This window comes from Tursiops truncatus, chromosome 12 (assembly GCF_011762595.2).
Source record: "Tursiops truncatus isolate mTurTru1 chromosome 12, mTurTru1.mat.Y, whole genome shotgun sequence".
Classification (NCBI taxonomy): Eukaryota; Metazoa; Chordata; class Mammalia; order Artiodactyla; family Delphinidae; genus Tursiops; species Tursiops truncatus.
In genome coordinates, this window is record NC_047045.1 from 22,743,133 (window position 1) to 22,764,807 (window position 21,675).

Genomic DNA, 21,675 nt, shown 5'->3' on the forward strand with positions numbered 1-21,675 from the left:
TTGGATTTCTCCTGCTTAATGTTCCCTGAAGGAGAGAGGGAGACAAATATCTTAAGAAAAAGTAGGAGATCATCATGTTTCTTTTTCCCTGGAAACCAGGCCTATTTCAGAGGGGATAAGAAAAATCCGGTTCAAAATAAGCTCAGGGAAGACCGAAACTCCATTCTAGGTTTCCCCACCTCCCTCTCCAGCTCTCTGTGTTCAGAGAGCAGATACCTGTCGCGCTTCTTCAAAAGGTTGAATGAGGTCCTACTCATACATTCATTCAACAATAACTTACTGAGTGTTCGCTATGTTCAGGGAACTCTTCTAGATACTGAAGTAGTGACTGTGAAAAACAGACAAAACCAGACCGAGTTAATGGTATGTAAAGTGTGATTTGAATATAGGAGGCAGGAACGTTCAATGCTTTTGCCCGTTTCGTATGGGATGCTTCCGACAAGCTATTAGCAGACAAGCTTTTTGGAATAAAGGCTTCCTTTCTTTTCTCCAGCTTTCTAATGAGCCTGGATCATTCATCATTGTTGTTCAGCTTCTGAGACATCCCGGTTAAGTGAACTACGAACATATTGAAATACACACTTGGCCACAGGTTGAGGGATGGTTTCTCCACCCGAATCCCCTCTCCCTCCTACAAACCTCCTGGCAACCCCTGCCAGGAAAACCTCACCCAACTGCATCCGCCGCTCCTCTCCCTCTTTATAAGGATGGCTCTCAGGAGGGCGCGGAAGCGGCAGCGGCCCAGCAGGGAGCTGGCTGCAGGCCAAGGCCAGCCCGAGGGCCCTGGAGGCCCCACCTCCCCTCGGGCCGCTGCCGTGCCCTGACCGGCCGCTGCGGGGCGCTGCGGCCCCAGCCTAGGAGCGCGGGCGCGGCGGGGCGGGGCGCGGCGGGGCGGGGCGGGGCGCGGCGGGGCGGGGCGCGGCGCCGAGCGGGCGGCGGGCGCGGCGGCTCGGCCACAGGTAACCTGCGGGAGCGGGGAGCGCAGACCGGCGAGCGGCGGCAGGAGGCGGCGGCGCTGGGCGGCGCCGAGGCCCAGGGCCCGCCGGAGCCAGCGGGAGCCCGTGCCCATCGTCTCCCCTCGCCCCCCACGCTGTCGCCGGCGTCGGTCCCAGCGGCGCGGAGAGAAAGGTACCGTGTGCTCTCGCCGGGTCCCTTCGAGACCCCTCTTCATCCCAGGACAGGCGTCCCCTACTCTCGGGGGGTTTCTCATCCCGGGAGGACCGTGTCGCGGGTGGGAGCGCCCCCAGGTCGCTGTCTGTTTGGGGAGGAGTCCCAGACAGAGCGCGTTGCCCCCTTTTCTGCGGCCTCTGGGGAAGCCGGCGTGGGAGGGGGGGTCCTTCCTGGGGCACCTCCCTTGTCTCTTTCCTTCAGTTGCTTCCCTAGAATATAGAACTTTGGTGGGAGGCGGCAGAGAACTTTCTCGTCTTTGCTCGTCCCCCTCCTCTTTCTCCAGTGAGCTCAAAGAGTTTGTAGAAAGTGGGGGGCGGGGCGGGGGTCCCAGACCGGGTGCGGAGGCCGGCCGTCTTCGGGCGTAAGGGAGGGTCCCGTCTGGTGGCCAGCGTCCCCCGCCGTCCCTGGGCCTGCGGGCCGGCCTCCGAGTGACCGGGCTCGGCTCGGACGCGACAGCAGCCTGACCCCTTCCCTCACCCCTTCGAGGACCACAGAGGGCTGCAGGCGCCGGACCGTGGGGCTGCCCTACCCCGGGGAGGTCCGCTCTGGCTGGACTTAAGCTCTGTAAAGAGTTAGGAAGTGGCATCTCCCCGGGCTCAAGGGAGCGAGCACATTGTTTGGTTTGAGTTCAGACATCAGCTCCCGGACACTTGTCTTGGAAATTTCGGTGTGGTGCTTCCGGTAGATTTGAGGGGCGGGAGGGGAAGTGGAGTCTTATTTGTGACCCTAGAGGAGCGTCCGTTTCCTAGAGCGGGTCAAGAATGTTTTCCCGGGGCTTACCTGGTGGCGCAGTAGTTAAGAATCCACCTGCCAATGCAGGGGACACGGGTTCGAGCCCTGCTCCAGGAAGATCCCAGATGTCGCAGAGCAACTAAGCCCGTGTGCCACAACTACTGAGCCTGCGCTCTAGAGCCCGTGAGCCACAACTACCGAAGCCTGCGTGCTCCGCAACAAGAGAAGCCACCGCGGTGAGAAGTCTGCACGCTGGAAAGAAGAGCAGCCCCTGCTCGCTGCAACTAGAGAAAGCCTGCGTGCAGCAACGAAGACACAACACAGACCAAAAAGAAAAAAAAAAAAAAAGAATGTTTTCCCTAAAGCATGGTGAGATGGTTTAAGTGGTGGTTGAGAGATCCCCTTTGGGGTCATGAGATTGAGTCTTGATGCCACTTGTTAGGTGTGTGACATCGGAAGACCCACTTCTTTAAACCTCAGTTTTTAGAATTGTAAACTAGGTGTATGACACATAGCCTGGGGGTACGGTTGTAGAAATTAAGTGAAATGATGCAAGTGAAAAGCTTGGCAGAGCGCTCTTGAAGGTTGGGCATCCTTTTTGTGAGTCTGTTGGATGGTGATATTCATTCACATTGAGCTAATGTCTGTTAGGCCAATGGAAGTGGGAAGCACTTGGGCAGTGACACAAACACCCCTGGGTCCACGGTGGTCCCACAGTGTACTGATGGTCTCTGACGTAGTTTCCCATCCTTAAAATGGCAATAGCAGCCTGTTGTTCTGCTGTAGTAGGTGCTGGACTATACATATTTAGCTTTCCTCATCCCTAGCAGGTGCTTAGTATCTGGTAAATGAAGAATTTTTTTTTGATTAGGGATATAAATTAAAATTGGAAGAGTTTTCTGCTCTCTAGGTCCTAAATGAGATGGGGAGAGTGGAAGAAGGGTGTAAAGGAGTAAGAGCCCAGAAAACAACTGGTTGCATGTTGTTGGGAGGTATAAACCAAGGGTGATAACAAAATGCTAATTTGTTGACTCCTTGTTCGGTGGTGGCACCAAAAATTAACCTTAGCTTCCCACTCAAACTCATCAGCCTCTCCAGAGCCCCTCCAGGTAAGCATATAATCCAAGTAAAAACAGACGGCTTGTGATACAACTCTGCTTAGAGACGAAGTACTCTTTCAACTCCCAAGGCCCTCGCATATTGAAATTCTGGTGCTGCCACTGTGGCCTATATCATACATTCAGAAAGTATCAAACGGAGAGGTGCAAATTAAAGAAGAAGAACACAAGGCACACCCGGGTACCCATCACCCAGCTGAAGAACCAGGGCATCCTCAGAACCTTGCAGGCCCGAGCACTCCTCCCTGTGGCATTCCACTTACTTCTCTCTCTCTCCCCAAGGAACTGATAGTCTGGATTTTGTGTTTATTTTCCCCTTGCTTTTCACCTTAATATCTTACATGAAAAACTCTGTGGAAGGGAAGTTTCCAAACAAGCCTTTCCACAATAACCTGGAGCATTCCTGTAGAACGTAAAAGCAGGATATTGAGAGTAAGATGCAAACCACAGAAAGCTGAAAGTATCAAAGTGCTGGGACGGGCAGGCTGGCTGTCAGGGTCTGCCCCCAGTTTCCTTTGGCACAGGTTCTGCGGGTGTGTTCTGTCTGTGTCGGGGAGGGCCAGTCTCTTTCAACATAGCTTGGAGGCTATAATTTTGAAAGCTTTGCTTGAGTCTCTAAGAAGTGGAAAAACAGTAATTAGTGTGCATGTGTTTTAGAAGTGTTTAAAAAAAATACCAGTTTTCCAGGGGACATTGTATGGGATTTGAAGGATTAAGCCTGCTGAGAGTGACCTTTAAAAACGGTTTTAACCTAAATTCTTCTTTTTCTGGTTATGATATTTGTGTTAGGGACCTTAAGTTATTCCTTTGGGCTGAATCACAGGTCTCCTCTGTGAATCTTACACATTCTGACATTTCTTGGTTAAGGCAAAGATTCCTAAACTTGGTTCATGGCCCCCTTAGTATCTAAGTAATTTTTTCAGTGTCCCTAGATTTAGGTAGTTAGTAGTAGTTAGGTTGAAATAACGTAATAAGTATTTATATCCTAACAACATACAAAAGCTGTTTGAAAAAAAAAGAATGCACATAAACTGAGAGAAAAAAATTTATATCATTCTTAAATAACCACAGCTACAAAGAGGATGTGTGTGTGTGTGTGCTGCACACACAAACTTTGGGATCAGATTGGATCCCAATCTCATTTCCTGTCCCACGTTAATTTTTCTGCAGCACTTGCTTTTTATCACAGCAACCACTGAAAACCCAAGCTTTGCAGAGATAAATGATGTCATTGATAGGAATGTAATGGGATCTGATGTTGAAGCTGTGGACTCCTCCAGTCTGTAAGTTCAGTGTCCAGCACATTGAGTACACTGTGTTTCCCTTGAAATTTTCAAAAATCCTACGTTTCCCCTGTGCATTTTCTACAGCTCCTGAGCGCCTTGGCGCACAGTTGGGGAATTGTTGGTCTAAGGTAAAACCCCCTTCCCAAGAGAGATCAGTTACTAAGGAAGGTGTCTGCCTGAAGTAGCCCCAGGTTAAGCTTCTGGGTACAGTGGGCTACATCTGGGTTTTCTCCTCTGCGTAAAATGGAGTGGCTAGAGCCTTCCTCATCAGGGTCATTCAGAGGATTAAACTAGATAACGTATGTAAAACCATCTACCAAAGCCCTGGAATATAATGGAGTCTCAAGAAATGGTAGCTGTTTTAATGATTGTTAAATAGTACTAAATGAATGTCCAGTAATAGGTGTATGTCATTGCCCCTATTTAAGAATAGCCAGTGCTTGAAATCTCAACCTTAGCAAATAAACTATGAGGTAATTAGTTCACATTATAGGATGATTTATCATTTTCAAACAGAAAACTCTGGTGTACCATTGTGACACTTTGATTTTTCAGACCATCCTTGGAATACTCATTTTCATTTGCCACCATGTGCCCTGGTTTGGGGAGGAGGTCATAACTGATTGGATTGAGCCTGAACTTTGTCATAAGACAAAGTCTTGGGAAGTTTGGATGTAGGTTACAGGCCAAGAAATGTTTCAAGTAGGATTTAATATATACTTTTGGCACAGAGAGCAGATAATCTTTTCAGATTAAACAGTTTTTATTAAATTGTAGAGCATCCCATGATAATTCCTATCAATAAGTGGTACTTGTTAATCCTCCAAGGAAAGGTTGACTTGGATAGCGATGTCACAGATGGCTGTCACGGTGCCTTTTAGGTAACATAGACCTTTCCTCCCTTGTCCTATTCCTTGCCCAGATCCCAAGCGTAAGCTAGGACCAGGTGATATTTTAACAATTTGTGAGAATACACTCAATAGTGATGTTTCCCTAGCCTAGTTGTAGATTCTTATTGTTGCTTTCTTCAGTCAGTTATCATTGGGAAGCCTATACAGAACCATAGGCGATGCTTCCAGATTGACATAAAATTTTTTTCTGTTTGTTTTGGTTTATAATGTTGAGGGTTTTCTTCTCCCTCTATAAAATTTGGATATATGTTTGTGTGTGAGAAAGTATTTGATTCTTCTGAACTGATAATTCCATTTTTTCCATTTCACGCCCATCTATAAATGATCAGCATTATTTTTACTTAACATATTGCTCCTTTCTTAAAAAATAAGAATTTCATATCTTGCCTTGGGTTAAGCTGATTATATTTAACACTCAACATCTTCTTTTTCTAAAGTACAGCTGACTTAACAATATTATATTAGTTTCAGGTATACAACATGGTAATTCAATATTTTTATAGATAATACTCAACGCCTTATGGTTTTAGGGTATAAAGTAGAAAACTGCATTGTAGATAATAAAATGTGGATTAGAATGAATTGCTTTCTACTTTTTGTCTGCAACTCTTAATTAAAAGAAAATTGAGAGTCAAAGTTTGAGCATCCGTTTAACCATTAGAATCTGATATTAGGCACAAAGTGCTTTGCAAAATGCTTGACTCTTTTTCTTAAAGGCTGTAATCCATTTTTAGTTATTATAAAATATTGGCTATATTCTCTATGTTGTACAATATGTTCTTGTAGCTTATTTTATACCTAATAGTTTGTATCTCTTAGTCCCCTACCGCTATACTGCCCCTCCTCCCTCCCTCCTCCCACTGGTAACCATTAGTTTGTTCTCTGTATCTGTGAGTCTTCTTCTTTTTTTTGTTGTATTCACTAGTTTGTTGTATTTTTTAGATTCCACATATTAGTGATGCCATACAGTATTTGTCTTTCTCTGTCTGACTTATTTCACTTAGCATAATGCCCTCCAAGTCCATCCATGTTGCTGTAAATGGCAAAATTCATTCTTTTTTATGGCTGAATAATATTCCTATGTGTTTATGTATATATATACCACATCTTCTTTATCCATTCATCTGTTTTTATTAATACATTTATTTATTTATTTTGGACTGTGTTGGGTCTTTGTTGCTGCGCGCAGGCTTTCTCTAGTTGTGGCGAGCGGGGGCTACTCTTCATTGCAGTGCGCGGGCTTCTCATTGCGGTGGCTTCTCTTGTTGCAGAGCACGGGCTCTAGGCACGCTGGCTCAGTAGTTGTGGCACGCGGGCTCTAGAGCACAGGCTTAGTAGTTGTGGCACACGGGCTTAGTTGCTCTGTGGCATGTGGGATCTTCCTGGACAGGGCTCGAACCCGTGTCCCCTGCATTGGCAGGCGGGTTCTCAACCACTGCGCCACCAGGGAAATCCTGTCCATTCATCTGTTGATGGACACTTAGGTTGCTTCCATATCTCGGCAATTGTAAATAATGCTGCTGTGAACACAAGGGTGCATGTATCTTTTCGAGTTAGTGTTTTTGTTTTTTTCAGATATTTACCCAGGAGTGGAATTGCTGGGTCACGTGGTAGTTCTATATTTAGCTTTTTGAGAAACCTCCATATTGTCTTCCATAGTGGCTGCACCAGTTTTCGTTCCCACCAACAATGCAAGAGGGTTCCTTTTTCTCCACACCCTCTCCAGCATTTGTTATTTGTGTTCTTTTTGATGATAGTCATGCTGACAGGTGTGAGGTGATGTCTCATTGTGGTTTTGATTTGCATCTCCCTGATGATTAGCAATATTGGCATCTTTTCATGTGTCTGTTGACCATCTGGGAACTGCTTGACTCTTAATATCTTCATGTAAAACTAGGAAAGGGTATGTGAGGAGGAAAAGATTTAATTTAAATTTGGGAGTTTATTGGTAGCTGAATGGACTTAATTTCATCTACATCACTGATTTGTCTTCAGTTCCAGAATGGAGATTATGGGAAATATTTCTGTCCATGATAGTAAAAAGCATTCTTTAAAAAAAGGTGGATTTGGGACTTCCCTGGTGGCGCAGTGGTTAAGAATCCGCCTGGCAATGCAGGAGACATGGGTTCGAGCCCTGGGTTGGGAAGATTCCACATGCCGCGGAGCAGCTAAGCCTGTGCGCCACAACTACTGAATCCTGCGCGCCTAGAGCCCGTGCTCCGCAACAAGAGGAGCCACTGCAATGAGAAGGCCTCACACCACAACGAAGAGTAGCCCCCGCTCGCCGCAACTAGAGAAAGCCTGCATGCAGCAACAAAGACCCAACGCAGCCAAAAATTAAATAAATAAATGAATTTATAAAAAAATAAAAAAAGGTGAATTTAATGGAGATAGATATCAGCAGATAGTAACTAAGAATGGAGAGGTAGTTCGAAGTAAACTAGTATTAATAGCTAAACAGGAATCAGCAAGGCTTTTTTTTTTTTTTTTGGTTTATTTTTGTTTTTGTAAAGGACATATGCTTTGAGAAATGTTTGTAAAAGGAATAAATACAAAAGAATAAGGTCAGTTTTCCTTACAGATATTAAGTAGATAAGAGGTGAAAACAGAACTTAGTTCTTTCAAGGTTGTGACCTTTTCCACATTAGCTCTAGGAACCCTGTTCTCCATCGTCTTGTTGGGTTGGATGGAGGGGCACGTCCGGGGTCCTTGAGGGGGATGGAAGGACATTGGATGGACATTAGGAAACGTAGTGTAGTCCTGGCCACCAGCTTGCGGTGGAGCTCTAGAAAATATCTCAGAGCCTCAGTTTTCTCTTCACTAAGAGGACTAGACCAAAATATTATTTTTTAAAAGGTATGGTTTTGTGAAATCATTCATATTCACAGTGTAAAAGCAACACTCTTTTTTTCCCTCACTTCTAAAGATCGGTGCCCTTGAATCAACCTGATGGTCTGTGAGCCAAAGAGAGCTAATGAGATTGTTAACCTCATGTAACCTGATGACTTCCTTTTATTATGAACATCAATAGCTTACTGTGTAGAGTCCTTTCAGACTATGTATGCGTGTATTCACATTTTAGAATATAAACCCAAAGTACCATCTTATTCTATAACCTGATTCCAAGGTCAGAAAATTTATATTCTTTTTTCAGTAAATTAGAGTTTTCAGTTTTTAAAAATGTCAGCATTTTATTCTAACTCTAGGAAAGTCCCAGGGGAATCTGATATACTAGGAGATTGCCTCTAGGTGGTGAGTTTTAGGAGCATGGGTGTTTTTGCCTCTCTGCATCTTTATGGAAATTTTAAGTCTTCTTACAATGAACATATATTTAGTTTATAATCAGAAAAATAAATTAGTTAAAAAGTTTAAAAAATTACACAAGAAAATTCATTATTAATCCAATGTACTAAAAAAATACTTTGTTCCCGTAATAGAACTATTTAGATGTTCGAGTAACTAAAATATTTGCTTAATGAGAGGTGAAAATGTAATGACATGAGATTGGACCTATTTTTTAAAAAAATTTATTTATTTTTTATTTATTTATATTTGGCTGTGTTGGGTCTTTGTTGCTGCGCACGGGCTTCCTCTAGTTGCGGCGAGCGGGGACTACTCTTCGTTGCAGTGTGTGAGCTTCTCATTGCGGTGGCTTCTCTTGTCACGGAGCATGGGCTCTAGGCACGCAGGCTTCAGTAGTTGTAGCACGCGGGCTCAGTAGTTATGGCTCGCAGGCTCTAGAGTGCAGGCTCAGTAGTTGTGGCGCGTGGGCTTAGTTGCTCCGTGGCATGTGGGATCTTCCCGGACCAGGGCTTGAACATGTGTCCCCTGCACTGGCAGGCAGATTCTTAACCACTGCGCTGCCAGGGAAGCCTGAGATGAACCTATTTTATTATGGTTAGATGGTAGTGATTTGAATTTATTATTGAGGATGAAAATAAATCATGAACAATTTGACTTGGAAATTTTCAGTTCAGATTTTTCACAAAAATAAAAGTTATTTCTCTTTCTTTGGAAGGGATAACATGTCTTATGCCAGTTTTTTGTTTTTAAATTAATTAAGTTATTTTTGGCTGCGTTGGGTCTTCGTTGTGGTGTGCGGGCTTCTCATTGCAGTGGCTTCTCTTGTTGCGGAGCATGGGGTCTAGGCGCGTGGGCTTCAGTAGTTGTGGCATGCGGGCTCAGTAGTTGTGGCTTGCAGGCTCTAGAGCGCAGGCTCAGTAGTTGTGGCACACTGGCTTAGTTGTTCCACAGAATGTGGGATCTTCCCAGACCAGGGCTCGAACCCATGTCCCCTGCATTGGCAGGTGGATTCTTTACCACTGCACCACCAGGGAAGTCCCTAGTGTTAGTTTTTAAACTTACTTTCTATCTAGAAAATACCAAGTGAACTGTAAGTCTCAGCTGAAATTCTGAATTTGACCCAATTTAGGTAGAATGTTGAGATGCACTGTATAATGTTTTATATTATGCCATATGTAGTATAAAATATTCAAGTACCAAAGAGCAGACTTGTTTTTTTTTTTTTTGCGGTACGCGGGCCTCTCACTGTTGTGGAGCGCAGGCTCCGGACGTGCAGGTTCAGCGGCCATGGCTCACTGGCCTAGATGCTCCGCGGCATGTAGGATCCTCCCGGACTGGGGCACGAACCCGTGTCCCCTGCATCGGCAGGCGGATTCTCAACCACTGCACTACCGGGGAAGACCTGGTTGTAACATTTTTGACGGTTTACTTAACCTCATTATGCCTCAGTTTCCTAGTCTGTAAAATGGGGATTTGAAACAGTTTTGTACTCTGACTATGGTGGTAGTTACATGAATCCATGAATGTGATAAAATTCATAGAACTACACACACACATACGCGCGCGCACACACACACACACTGTGAGCCCATGGAAAAAGTGAAATCCAAATAAGTTCTGTAAGTTTACTTAATAGTATTATACCAGTGCCAGTTTCCTTGTTTTGATAATTGTACTATGGTTATGTAAGATATTATCATTGAGAGATAGGGTACACAGGAACTCTCTGTATTATTTTTTTATTGTGATAAAATATACACAACATAAAATTTACCATTTCAGTAACTTTTTAAGTATGCAGTTCAGTGGCATTAATCACATTCACATTGTTTTGTAACCATCACCACTGTCAGTCTCCAGAGCTTTTTCATCATCCTAAACTGAAACTCTGTACACGTTAAACGATAACTCCCCAATCCCATCTCCCCCAGGCCCCTGGTAACCACTCTTCTACTTTCTTTCTCTGTCAGTTTGATTCTAGATGCCTCCTGTAAGTGGAATCATACAATATTTGTTCTTTTGTGACTGGCTTATTTTACTTACTCTTAATACCTTTGAGGTTCATGGACTATTTTTGCAACTTCTATGTGAGACTAATGTTGTTTCAAAATAAAGTTTAAAAAAGTAATTAAAAAAAAAATCCCATTGATGGGGCCCCACTGCTGGACTGTACCAAGGCCTAGAGGTTAAGAGCAGTGCAGATGGCCAGAAAGGCCAAGGAGTGACATTACCTCTGTTTCCTCTTCCTCCTTATCCCCAGTCATAGGAGAAGAGATGCGAGAAAGAGCTGTGTTCTCTCTTGTATAGGGAAGAGCCTGCATTATTTATTAGTAGGTTCCTATATCAACCTGAGGAGCAGCTATGAAATCTCCTACTAAAATAGGGATTCTTTTTGTTGTTTTGATGTTTCTGAAAACATGCTTGATTTTTAAAAAAAAATTTTATTAGAGTATAGTTGATTTACAATGTTGTGTTAGTTTCAGGTGTACAGCAAGGTGAATCAGTTATACATATACACATATCCACTCTTTTTTAGATTCTATTCCCATATAGGCCATTACAGAGTACTGAGTAGAGTTGCCTGTGCTATATAGTAGGTCCTTATTAGTTATCTATTTTATATATAGTAGTGTGTATATGTCAATTCCAATTTTCCAATCTATCCCTCCCCCCCTTACCCCCGGTAACATAAGTTTTTTTTCTTTTTTTTTAAAAGGCATTATATTATTTATTTATTTAATATTTATTTATTTATTTGACTGTGCTGGGTCTTAGTTGCGGCACACGAACTCTTAGTTGTGGCATGTGGGATATAGTTCCCTGACCAGGGATCGAACCCAGGCCCCCCTGCACTGGGAGCACGGAGTCTCAGCCACTGGACCACCAGGAAAGTCCCCATAAGTTTGCTTTCTACATCTGTAACTCTATTTCTGTTTTGTAGGTAAGTTCATTTGTACTCCTTTTTTAGATTCCACATATAATCATATAAATATGGTATTTGTCTTTCTCTGTCTGACTTACTTTGAAATAGGGATTCTTAACCTGAGGTTCATTGATGGGCTACAGATGCTTTAAGAGCTCCCAGAATTTAGGTGTAAGTATTTAAGTGAATGTTCATTTGTATATATGAGAGGGAAGACATTCCATAGCTTTTGTTATATTCTCACATGGTTCCCTAACCCAAAAATGGTTAGTAAGCAATGCAAGAAAATGTTGTTTACAGAGCTCTACCCACTGCATAACAGGCTCTTTCACTTGGGTGTCTTAGCCCCTTTCAGTTTTCTGGTATATCTTTCCCCTTACCAGCCTCCAGAGGCTTTCTTTCTGTTTAAACCTGAGAGAAGCCTGAACAATTCATTTCCCTCAGAGCCTCCCGCCATTCTCTCCTATATCCTACAAACTCCAGGATCCATTCCTCAAGGGCCAGAGGAGCCCCACAGCAAACTATCTTGGAGTCCCTAGTGGGCAGATGTGGAACTAGAGTGTGTGCAGGACTCAGCCTCACAACTGCCATTTCTGTCCCTAACCTCTTTAGGCTCCAGAAAAATAGGAAGAAAATAATACTTGAGATACAGCTCTGGAAAACTCATGAAGTGGTCCTGAATGACTGAAGTTCAGTAGATTCTGCCTTGGGGAATGCAAATTTAATTTTCAGATTGTCTTCTGGCTTACACTTTATGTTTTAAATGTATTATAAATATATCATACAACACATTCTACCTTGTGGAGTATCCAGTGATTTAGGTGAGCTATTGCAATGATGTATTGTTATAAAAGATGTTAGTATCAGAATTTATTTATAAATAGAACTCTCTAGTCATTCAGACTGGTTTTTAACTCATATGAATGGATTGCATAAATGGGAAAAACTGTAACTTTCAAGTTTTTCTTATACATGTGATTCTTCAATACTTGCATTCATCTTAGAAACCCTTCAGTAAATTATGACTTGACTCATTTATCCACCTCAAATCTCAGTAGCTTAATCCAGTAAAAGTTTATTTCCAGCTCACCTGAAGTCCAAATAGGTTATTCCTGGTTGAGCAGCTCTCCTGGTTAGCTCTTCTGCAAGTGACTCTGAGATAAAGGCTCCTTCCATCCCGTTATACCATCATTTTCAACATGTGGTTTCTCATGTCCCTACAAGGGGAAGAGAGTATGAAAAACACAACCAGATTAACTACCCTCACCAGCAAGTGAAAACATCACTTCTGCTCACATTCCATTGGCCAGAAGCAGTTCAGAGCCCCACCTCAATTTATGGGGACTGGGAAATATAGCCCCTGGCCAGACAGCTGCTTCTGAGCAATAATCATTTACTTTATTTATTTAATTTTTTATTTTTTGGCTGCACATGCAGATTCCGGGATCTTAGTTAGATCACGGATGGAACCCAGGGCCACTGAGTCCTGGTCACTGGACCACCAGGGAATTCCCAATAATCATTTACTTTAGAAGGGGGACAGAACTCTTTGGTGGATAAGTAGCCATCTTTTATATTAATATGCTAGTCTTTTAACCGGTCAGTTCAGTGTAACTGCCTTCATATTATTTATTTCTCACTTTCCAAACAGCAAGTGTTATGTCTTTGTAGTGTAAAGTGTGGATGAGACCTTCATATGGGAAACAATTTTGTCATAATTGTTGAGTAAATAAAAATGGGATTAAGCCATCTAGTTTTATACATTTATTAGGGAATGAAGTATATTTTATTTATTCAGTCACCCAACCCCCTAGAGAATTGTACATTTGAGAAAGATGGAACATTAGCAAAGAGGAAGATTAGTAAAGAACAAGAATATGCATATCTTATTGGGTTCATTCTCGTAGTAATTTAAAACTACTTCCAGGGCTTCCCTGGTGGCGCAGTGGTTGAGAGTCCGCCTGCCGATGCAGGGGACACAGGTTCGTGCCCCGGTCCGGGAAGATCCCACATGCCGCGGAGCTGCTGGGCCCGTGAGCCATGGCCGCTGAGCCTGTGCGTCCGGAGCCTGTGCTCCGCAATGGGAGAGGCCACAACAGTGAGAGGCCCGCGTACCACAAAAAAACCCAAAAAAACAAAAAAAAGAAACCCAAAAATAAACTAGTTCCAGCTGCTGGCAATAGGCAAGTATGAAAATTTTCTTCTTCTTCTTCAAAAAAATACAAAAGCAGTCTTCACCATGGGATGTATTACACAATCATAAATGTATGTGTCACTTTTATTTGCTCTTTAAAGATCTTAATTTTTTAAAAAAAATTATTTATTTTTGGCTGCGTTGGGTCTTAGTTGCTGCGTGCGGGCTTTCTCTAGTTGTGGTGAGCGAAGTCTACTCTTCGTTGTGGTGCCGGCTTCTCGTTGCGGTGGCTTCTCTTGTCGCAGAGCACAGGCTCTAGGTGCGCGGGCTCAGTAGCTGTGGCTCGTGGGCCCTAGGGCACAGGCTCAGTAGTTGTGGCACACAGGCTTAGTTGTTCCATGGCATGTGGGATCCTCCTGGACCAGGGCTCGAACCCGTGTCCCCTGCACTGGCAGGTGGATTCTTAACCATGGCACCGCCAGGGAAGCCCTACTTATTTGCTCCTAAGGGAAATTAATGTTGTAAGATTTGGATCTGTTTATCTCATTTGCTTGAAGCCATTTTGTGCCTAGGAGGGTGCCATTTGGCTATATTCAGCATCCGACAGCTAGAAATGGAGAATATCGAGTGTGAAGGATCCCAGTACTTGGCTGGAGTCATGGAGAAAGTGGTCCACAACTTTAGTAGTTACACTAACTATACAGGCATATCTTGTTTTATTGCTCTTCGCTTTACTGTGCTTTGCTTTATTTTGCTTCATAGATACTGTGTTTTCCACAAATTGAAGGTTTGTGGCCACCCTGTATTGAGCAAGTCCATCGACACCATTTTTCCAATGGCATTTGCTCACTTTGTGTCTCTGTGTCACGTTTTGGTAATTCTTGCAATATTTCAACCTTTTTCATTATTAGTATATTTGTTATGATGATCTGTGTTCAGTGATCTTTGATGTTACTATTGCAAAAAGATTATGACTCACTGAAGGCTCGGACAATGGTAAGCATATTTTGGCAATAAAATATTTTAAAATTAAGGTATGTACATTTTTAAGACATAATGCTATTACACACTAAATAGACTACATTGTAGTGTAAATATAACTTTTATATGCACTGGGAAACCAAGACACTCGTATGACTTGCTTATTGCAGTATTCACTTTATTGCAGTGGTCTGGAACCAAATCCACAATGTCTTCGAGGTCAGCCTGTAGTAGTGTTTCATTCACCCATTACTAGTTGAGACTGGGCTGTTCCACCTAAGGAAGAGGTCCCAATAATGAATATTTACCATCTTTCAAGTCCTAATTTATTTCTTTTAAAGTTACATTTTATGGTGCCCATGTTGGAATTAAAGATGCACTAGACCAAAGGTCAGCAAATTATAGCCATGGGCCAAGTCTAGCCCACTGCCTGTTTTGTAAAGTTTTGTTAGAACACAGCCGTACTCATTGATTTACATACCGCCTATGGTTGCTTTCACACTATACTGGCAGAGTTGGGTAACTGTCACAGAGACCATATGGCCCACAACACCTCATGTATTTATTTAGTATCCCTTTATGGAAAGTTTGCTAACCCTTTCACTAGACCCTTAAACCCTTAAAATTAGTATAACTTGGTTTGCGGTAACTCTGCTCCTACTTAGGATTTACTTAATCTCTGGCCCACAGTTCGCCATCATAGTGAGGCTAGTAAAACCTACCTATCGAGGTAGTTAAAGTAGACTTTAAGTGATCTTGGGCAAGTTACTCAGTTGATCTTCTAGTTAGCTATCTGCCAGTCTGTCTTCCAGTAGGCTTCCTTAGACCAATCCATTTCCAATTTGCCATGTATAAGAATCATCTGGGGACTCTATTAAAATTCAAAGATGCCCACCCTCATTCCCTAGGTCCTGATTCATCAGGTCTGGGAAGATGCACGTGTAACAGGCACCCCAGATTCTGATGCAGGTGGCCTGGACTTCAAGTAACTCAGACCCTTGTGGCAACTTGTCTTTGGGTCCCTAGAAATAGTTTCTCTGACAGCTCCAGATATGCTTCTTGACTCAGCCAGGATTGAAGCCTTGCCTACTATATAGGAGAGCTTGGAACCAAAAGGGGACTGCCCAGCGGCGTTAGTCATCAGCATTCTGAACATGTGCAGAGAGACCCGGCAGTGAGCTTATCGTATAAATCAAATCATTGACTGCCTGACTGCACCTATACAGCCATCTGCTGCTTTGCTTTCAATAGAAATAATGATAGGGAAGTTGGCACTGGGGCTTCAGAGAAAGTGATTGGTTTACGTTGCAGCTCTGTATGCCTCTTGATGCTAAGAGGGAACAAATTAAAGCTAAAATGAGCAGTATAGCCCTGGGGTAGCTGTCTCTTTTTAAAAATCAAGGTAAAAGTTAATAGCAGAAGAAGTTACCATGAGAGGAAGAACCTAAGTCCAGGTGCTTTATAGGTGCTTTAAGAACGGATGCTGATTTAATGGTTTGTAATTTCCTTAATCTCCAGAATGTATTACCCTAGGTTATGTGATACTTAATGAACGGTTTGCTCACTGAAGCCTTTGTTTTCCTCCATTTGCTATTCAAAAACTGAGTAAAGAGCTGCAAAGCCAGTAATGAATAATGGCAAAATCCCCTGGCACCTGTTGGGTTTTAATACAATATGGAAAAAAGTGAGACCCCCCCCCCACCGCAAAAAAAAAAAGTCCAAAAACAAAAACCAGAAAAATAAAAACTTGAAGGAAGAATCAAAGAACCTCACTCTTTCAGTACTTAACTACGAGTGGAGCTGTGTTGCTGTTCAAAAGCAGTGTTAAAATTGAGGTTCAGGGGCCTTTAAACATTTCCGTCTTTGCTGCCCTGCTGAAATAAACCTGGGTGTTTGATTGGATGTAAGCCAGGGTATTTTGTACTCTGAAATGTAAGTAAAGTAAACACTTTATCATCCAATGAAGGACTTAACAGCTAATTAGATACCTTCCTGTTGGGAGATGTCTTGGGAAACTGATTTCAAAAGCATATGCTAATAAGGATTTAAAGAATCCTATGTAAGATTATCAAAGGATTCCTTTCAATAATGAGTTCCCTTAGACCCAGGATATTTAATATATGATTAGAATTACTAATCATTCATTTAAGGGAGCCCAGCATTGCTGGGAAGTTAGGAATACCATCAGGGAACATGTTCTCAAGAGGTTGCTAAATAAACAGCCATCTTCTATTTTTTAAAATGATAGCTTTAGATCATTCCTTTTCTTCCCTGCAAAATATGCAACAGATCTAATTTATCTCTAGACACCAGAATTTTTTTCCTTCCTATTACTAAACCCTTGAGAAAAGGCCATTTTGAAAAAAATAAGGCTTCTGTCTTTAAAAACGGATTATTTTGATATACCAAAAACGAATTGTCTTGATGCTCAGTGCATTTCTGTCCTTTTAAATCCTAAATTCACAAATTTATATTCTTCACTTGGTATTTAAAGACTCAAGAACACTAACACTGTGCTTATAATTGACTGTGTTAAAAGTGACCATGTTTTTGTGTCTAAAAGTAGAACCTGAAATATTGTACCAGATTTTGCCCCAGGACTTCCGTGCTGTTTCTTATTATGTCCTTCTCTCCCCAGTCTTTGGAATTCCCTTAATGTCAGAGACATTAACTTTGAGGGTAAGAGAGTAAATCTTAAGAGACGTAGTATTTGCTTTGAATTTACCAGCCAACTAAATAGGGTGGATGTTAATGTCTCAGGTGTACAAGGCGTGCTTCTTGTTAGTGTTAATGAAAGCTGTGTATATAGTGGAGAGAAAACATATTCCCCAAATCAGTAAACAGACAGAAGCTATGATGGACTTTTTTCTTTTTTCTTTTTGGCCGTGTCACACAGCATGCAGGATCTTTAGTTCCCCAACCAGGGAAAGAACCCGTGGTCCCTGCAGTGGAATCGCGGAGTCTTAACAGCTCGACCGCCAGGGAGGTCCTGGATTTTGTATGAAAAAAGCAATGTCAGAGGCTATTAGGGTATTTAAGTGAAGGGAAAAATTCTGTGTTATAGTACTAAATCTAAAATGAAAAATCAAAAAGATTGGATACCTCTATGGGTATAACTGAATCACTTTGCTGTAACTATAACTGTAAAATCATCATTAACATCATTGTTAATCAACTATACTCCAATATAAAATAATTTTTTTTAATTTTTAAAAATTAAAAATAATAAAAAAATAAAAGGAAAGACAAGTATTGATTGTAACCTAACCAGATACCATAAGTCCACAGCAGCGCTGTCTCAGCCCCACAGAATAAATGGCATTCATTACATTTGAGTATATTGTTGCCCTAGGATCAGGGAGGCCAAATTGTTTTACTCTTCTCTGCAAAGCCTAATCTTTCTACCTGAAAAATAATTTAGGAAAAAAAAATTGTAAGGTCAGTGACTCTCTCTTGGCCTCCCTACATATTTGTCTTTTTCTTTCTTATTAGCATTAGGTAATGTATCTTAAAACCCCAGGCCTCTACATTCAAACCTGGCTGAATGACCTCTCTTGCACAATACAGATGCCCTTCAGGAGAAGTCTGTTTCGTGGGAGACTGGCAGGCTTTAAAGAGAAGAGTGTGACTTGGCTGCCAGGAGGCTTGGGTTCCAATTTCATGTCTGACAGCAGCCTTTGTGCCCTCTGCCGAGTCACCTTCTTACTTCTGTGGCTTTCCTTTTCTTTTCTCTTAGAAAGGTGACCACTGGACTCATGTTTCAGGCGGGTCCTCACTGACTAGTCCCCTGCCCCCATGGATTTGAGGCCCAGAAAAATTGTTAAGCTTAACAAGTTATTGTAAGCCAAATACCCTTATAACAGCCACGCCAGTCAGGAAATCGAACTTTGCCAGTCACCCCAGAAGCCCCTCCTTGGGTTGCATCTCAATCATAACTCCCTCTCTCCCTCCAAATTAACTACAGGCAGCCCTTGCCTTACATGGCACTGTGGTACTATAAAGAAATGTTGAAATCCTGATAGGCTATCTTAATAATCAGTGGGAGAAATTGCGATTGTTCTGAGACCTTTAAATGTTTGGCCAGAGCATTAAAAACTCTTTTACTGTCTGTTGTAATTGTAGAGGGAAATGAAAAAATACTAAAATTTAGTATGCAATAATTTAAAACATTAGCAACATTGAGAATTAGACTTTTATTTCTTTGAAAATCTTATCAAGAGTAGTTTGGTTTGCCTTTTCCCATACTATAATTTATGATACAGAACAAGCATCTTTTCTCTTCAAAATTTATTCTGTTGAAGTATACTTGATTTACAATGTCATGTGAATTTCTGCTGTACAGCAAAGTGATCCAGTTATACATATATATACATTCTTTTTCATATTCTTTTCCATTCTGGTTTATCACAGGATATTGAATATAGTTCCCTGTGCTATACAATAGGATCTTGTTGTTTATCCTTCCTATATATACTAGTCTGCATCTTCAACAAGCATCTTTTCTATGCCTTGATGAACTTTCATACTCCTGTAGAAGTTTGGATCAGTTTCCAACATTTTATCCTTTGCGTTTTCAGTGTTGTGAAGTATCTGCAGGAGTTCCTTTAATGTGGACTTTTTGCAGCGTCATTTCTTCATTCTTTTCATCTCCACACTTTCATCATTTATGGCGATCAGTTCCCTTCATTGAATTCCTCTGGCTGCACATCTAGAGGCTTCGGGTGGTAGCGCATCATCTTTCCCACAGTCAAACATTTCTTCTGTGACTCCATCCTGTTCCATTCAAATTTCACTTCCAGTGTTACCACTTTTGATTTCTTTGCTGCACTTTCTTCTTTGTTGGCTAATTACCTATTTTAATTGTTTATTTTGGTAAGCTATTATGTGGGTTTTTCACTGGGAGACAAGAAGACAACACAGATACATGGTTTGCTGTCTGTGTGAACTGAGTAACAAATGAGTGACCAATCACTGACAGATTTGGGAAGATGTGACATGATTGGTCACTGATCATGATACTCATCTATTAATTACATAGTGATTTGTAGACTGGAGTGCTGTTAGTGAAGTTTGTACCTCATGCAGTTTCTGAAAGTTAATTAACCATGGTAAGTGAGATTTGAGCCATGTTGTTGGAGGACTGGTGTAATTTAAACTGTGGGACCTGAAACTGCACATTATAACCATGTAAAGTGAAGGCTGCCTGTATTATTTGCTGTAGTAATCACTTTCTTGTAGGTCTGGACACTATGGTTTAGTGTTGTTCCATAAAATGTTTTTGTTATGTCTTCTAAGTCTTTTTTTTTTTTTTTTAATCTATGGGTTTCCCCTCTGTATTAGTTTTCCAGGGCTGCTGTAACAAAGTACCACAGACTGGGTGGCTTAAACAACAGAAATTTATTTTCTCACAGTTCTGGAGGCTGGAAAGTCTCAGATCAAGGTGTTAGCAGATTTGATAAACAACAAAGTCCTACTTTATAGCACAGAGAACTATATTCAATACCCTATGATAAACCATAATGGAAAAGAATATATATATATTCTAATATATATATATATATAAAAGAATGTGTACATATGTGTAACTGAGTCACTTTGCTGTACAGCAGAAATTAACACAACATTGTAAATCAACTATACTTCAAAAAAAATTTTTTTTAACTTAAAAAAAAAAAAGATGTTAGCTGATTTGGTTTCTCCTAAGGCCTCTTTCTTTGGCTTGCAGATGGCCACCTCCTTGTTGTGTCTTCACATGGTCTTTTCTCTGTGAATGTGAACTCCTGGTTTCTCTTTCCCTTCTTATAAGACACTAGTACTGTTGGATTAGGGCCTACCTTAATGGCCTTATTTTAACTTGATTATCTCTTTAAAGGCCACGTCTCCAAATATAGTCATGAATTTTGGAGGGACACAATTCAGCCCATCACATATTCTATTCCTTTCTTTTCTTTACTACTTACATATCAAAATAGCTGGGCTTCTTGACCACTGGTTATATAAAACATAAGCCATAATCACATAAACTTTTCATTAAAGAGTTAGGATCATTCATGAAGGACAACATTGAAAATTAGGCCTGGATTATGTTGGGTAAAATTATGTTCCAGTTACTAAGGGTATATAACAAATCACCCCAAAACTTGGCAACTTAAAACAGCAATAATTATTTATTATCTCTCAAAATCTGTCGGTCAGGAATTAGAGAGTAACTCAGCTGAGAATTTCTGACTCTGGTCTTTCAATAAGATTGCAGACAGATTTAACTGGGGCTACAGTCATCGGCAAGTTTGACTGGGGCAGGAGTCATCTCCTTTAAGATGGCTTGCTCACTTGGCTGGCACATTGGGGATGGCTGCTGGTGGGAGGCCTCAGTTCCTTTCTACATGGCTGCTTGATTGTCCTTATGGCATGGCAGCTGACCTGAGTGAGTAATCCAAGAGGTCAAGACAGAAGCTGCAATGCATTGTCATTTTCACCATGTTCTGTTGGTCACAGAGATCCAGTCTTGATTCACTGTAGAAGGGGACTCCACAAAGGCATGAATATAGGAGGTACGGATTATTGGGAGCCATCTTGGGGACTGGCTGCTACAAACTGGATGGGTAAAAAGTGTCGTACTTTTGGGAAACCTGTTTGTAAGTCTCTACCTTCAAGTGCTGCTTATCTTACAGGCATGTTGTCAAAGTTAAACATTATTAAGTGCAAACTTTCTACCTCACACTTAATGAGTTAATATTTTTAAGAGTTTTCAAGGTAATTTTTTATGATCAGTCTCTATGTCTGACTAAAACCATTATATTAATCCAAATACATACACTTACCTATTAGTAGATTTTTCTTTGGCTTGGTCATTCATCTGAGATACTGGTCTTTTGTTTTGTTTTAATTGGAGTATAGTTGCTTTACAATTTTATGTTAGTTTCTACAGTGTACAGCAAAGTGAATCAGTTATACGTAAACATATATCCCCTCTTTTTTTAGATTTCCTTCCCATTTAGGTAACCACAGAGCACTGAGTAGAGTTCCCTGTGCTATTCAGTAGGTTCTCAATAGTTATCTGTTTAATACATAGTAGTGTATGTATGTCAATCCCAATCTCCCAATTCATCCGCCCCAC

The 21,675-nt window shown here is 41.6% G+C and overlaps 1 protein-coding gene across 8 annotated transcripts in view; it reads left to right on the forward strand.

Annotated features, from left to right (window-relative positions):
* Positions 1-943: 943 nt before the first annotated feature.
* Positions 944-21,675, forward strand: part of ANKRD6 (ankyrin repeat domain 6) — a 282,254-nt gene continuing 261,522 nt past the window's right edge. For 6 of the 8 annotated variants that reach the window (XR_012324746.1, XM_073789434.1, XM_073789439.1 and 3 more), the window contains exon 1: positions 950-1,128. The gene's annotated coding sequence lies outside the window, so the exon portion shown is untranslated. Of the gene's footprint in view, positions 1,129-21,675 lie in introns of all 8 variants that reach the window. The other 2 variants (XM_073789437.1, XM_073789436.1) reach the window with 2 other exon arrangements.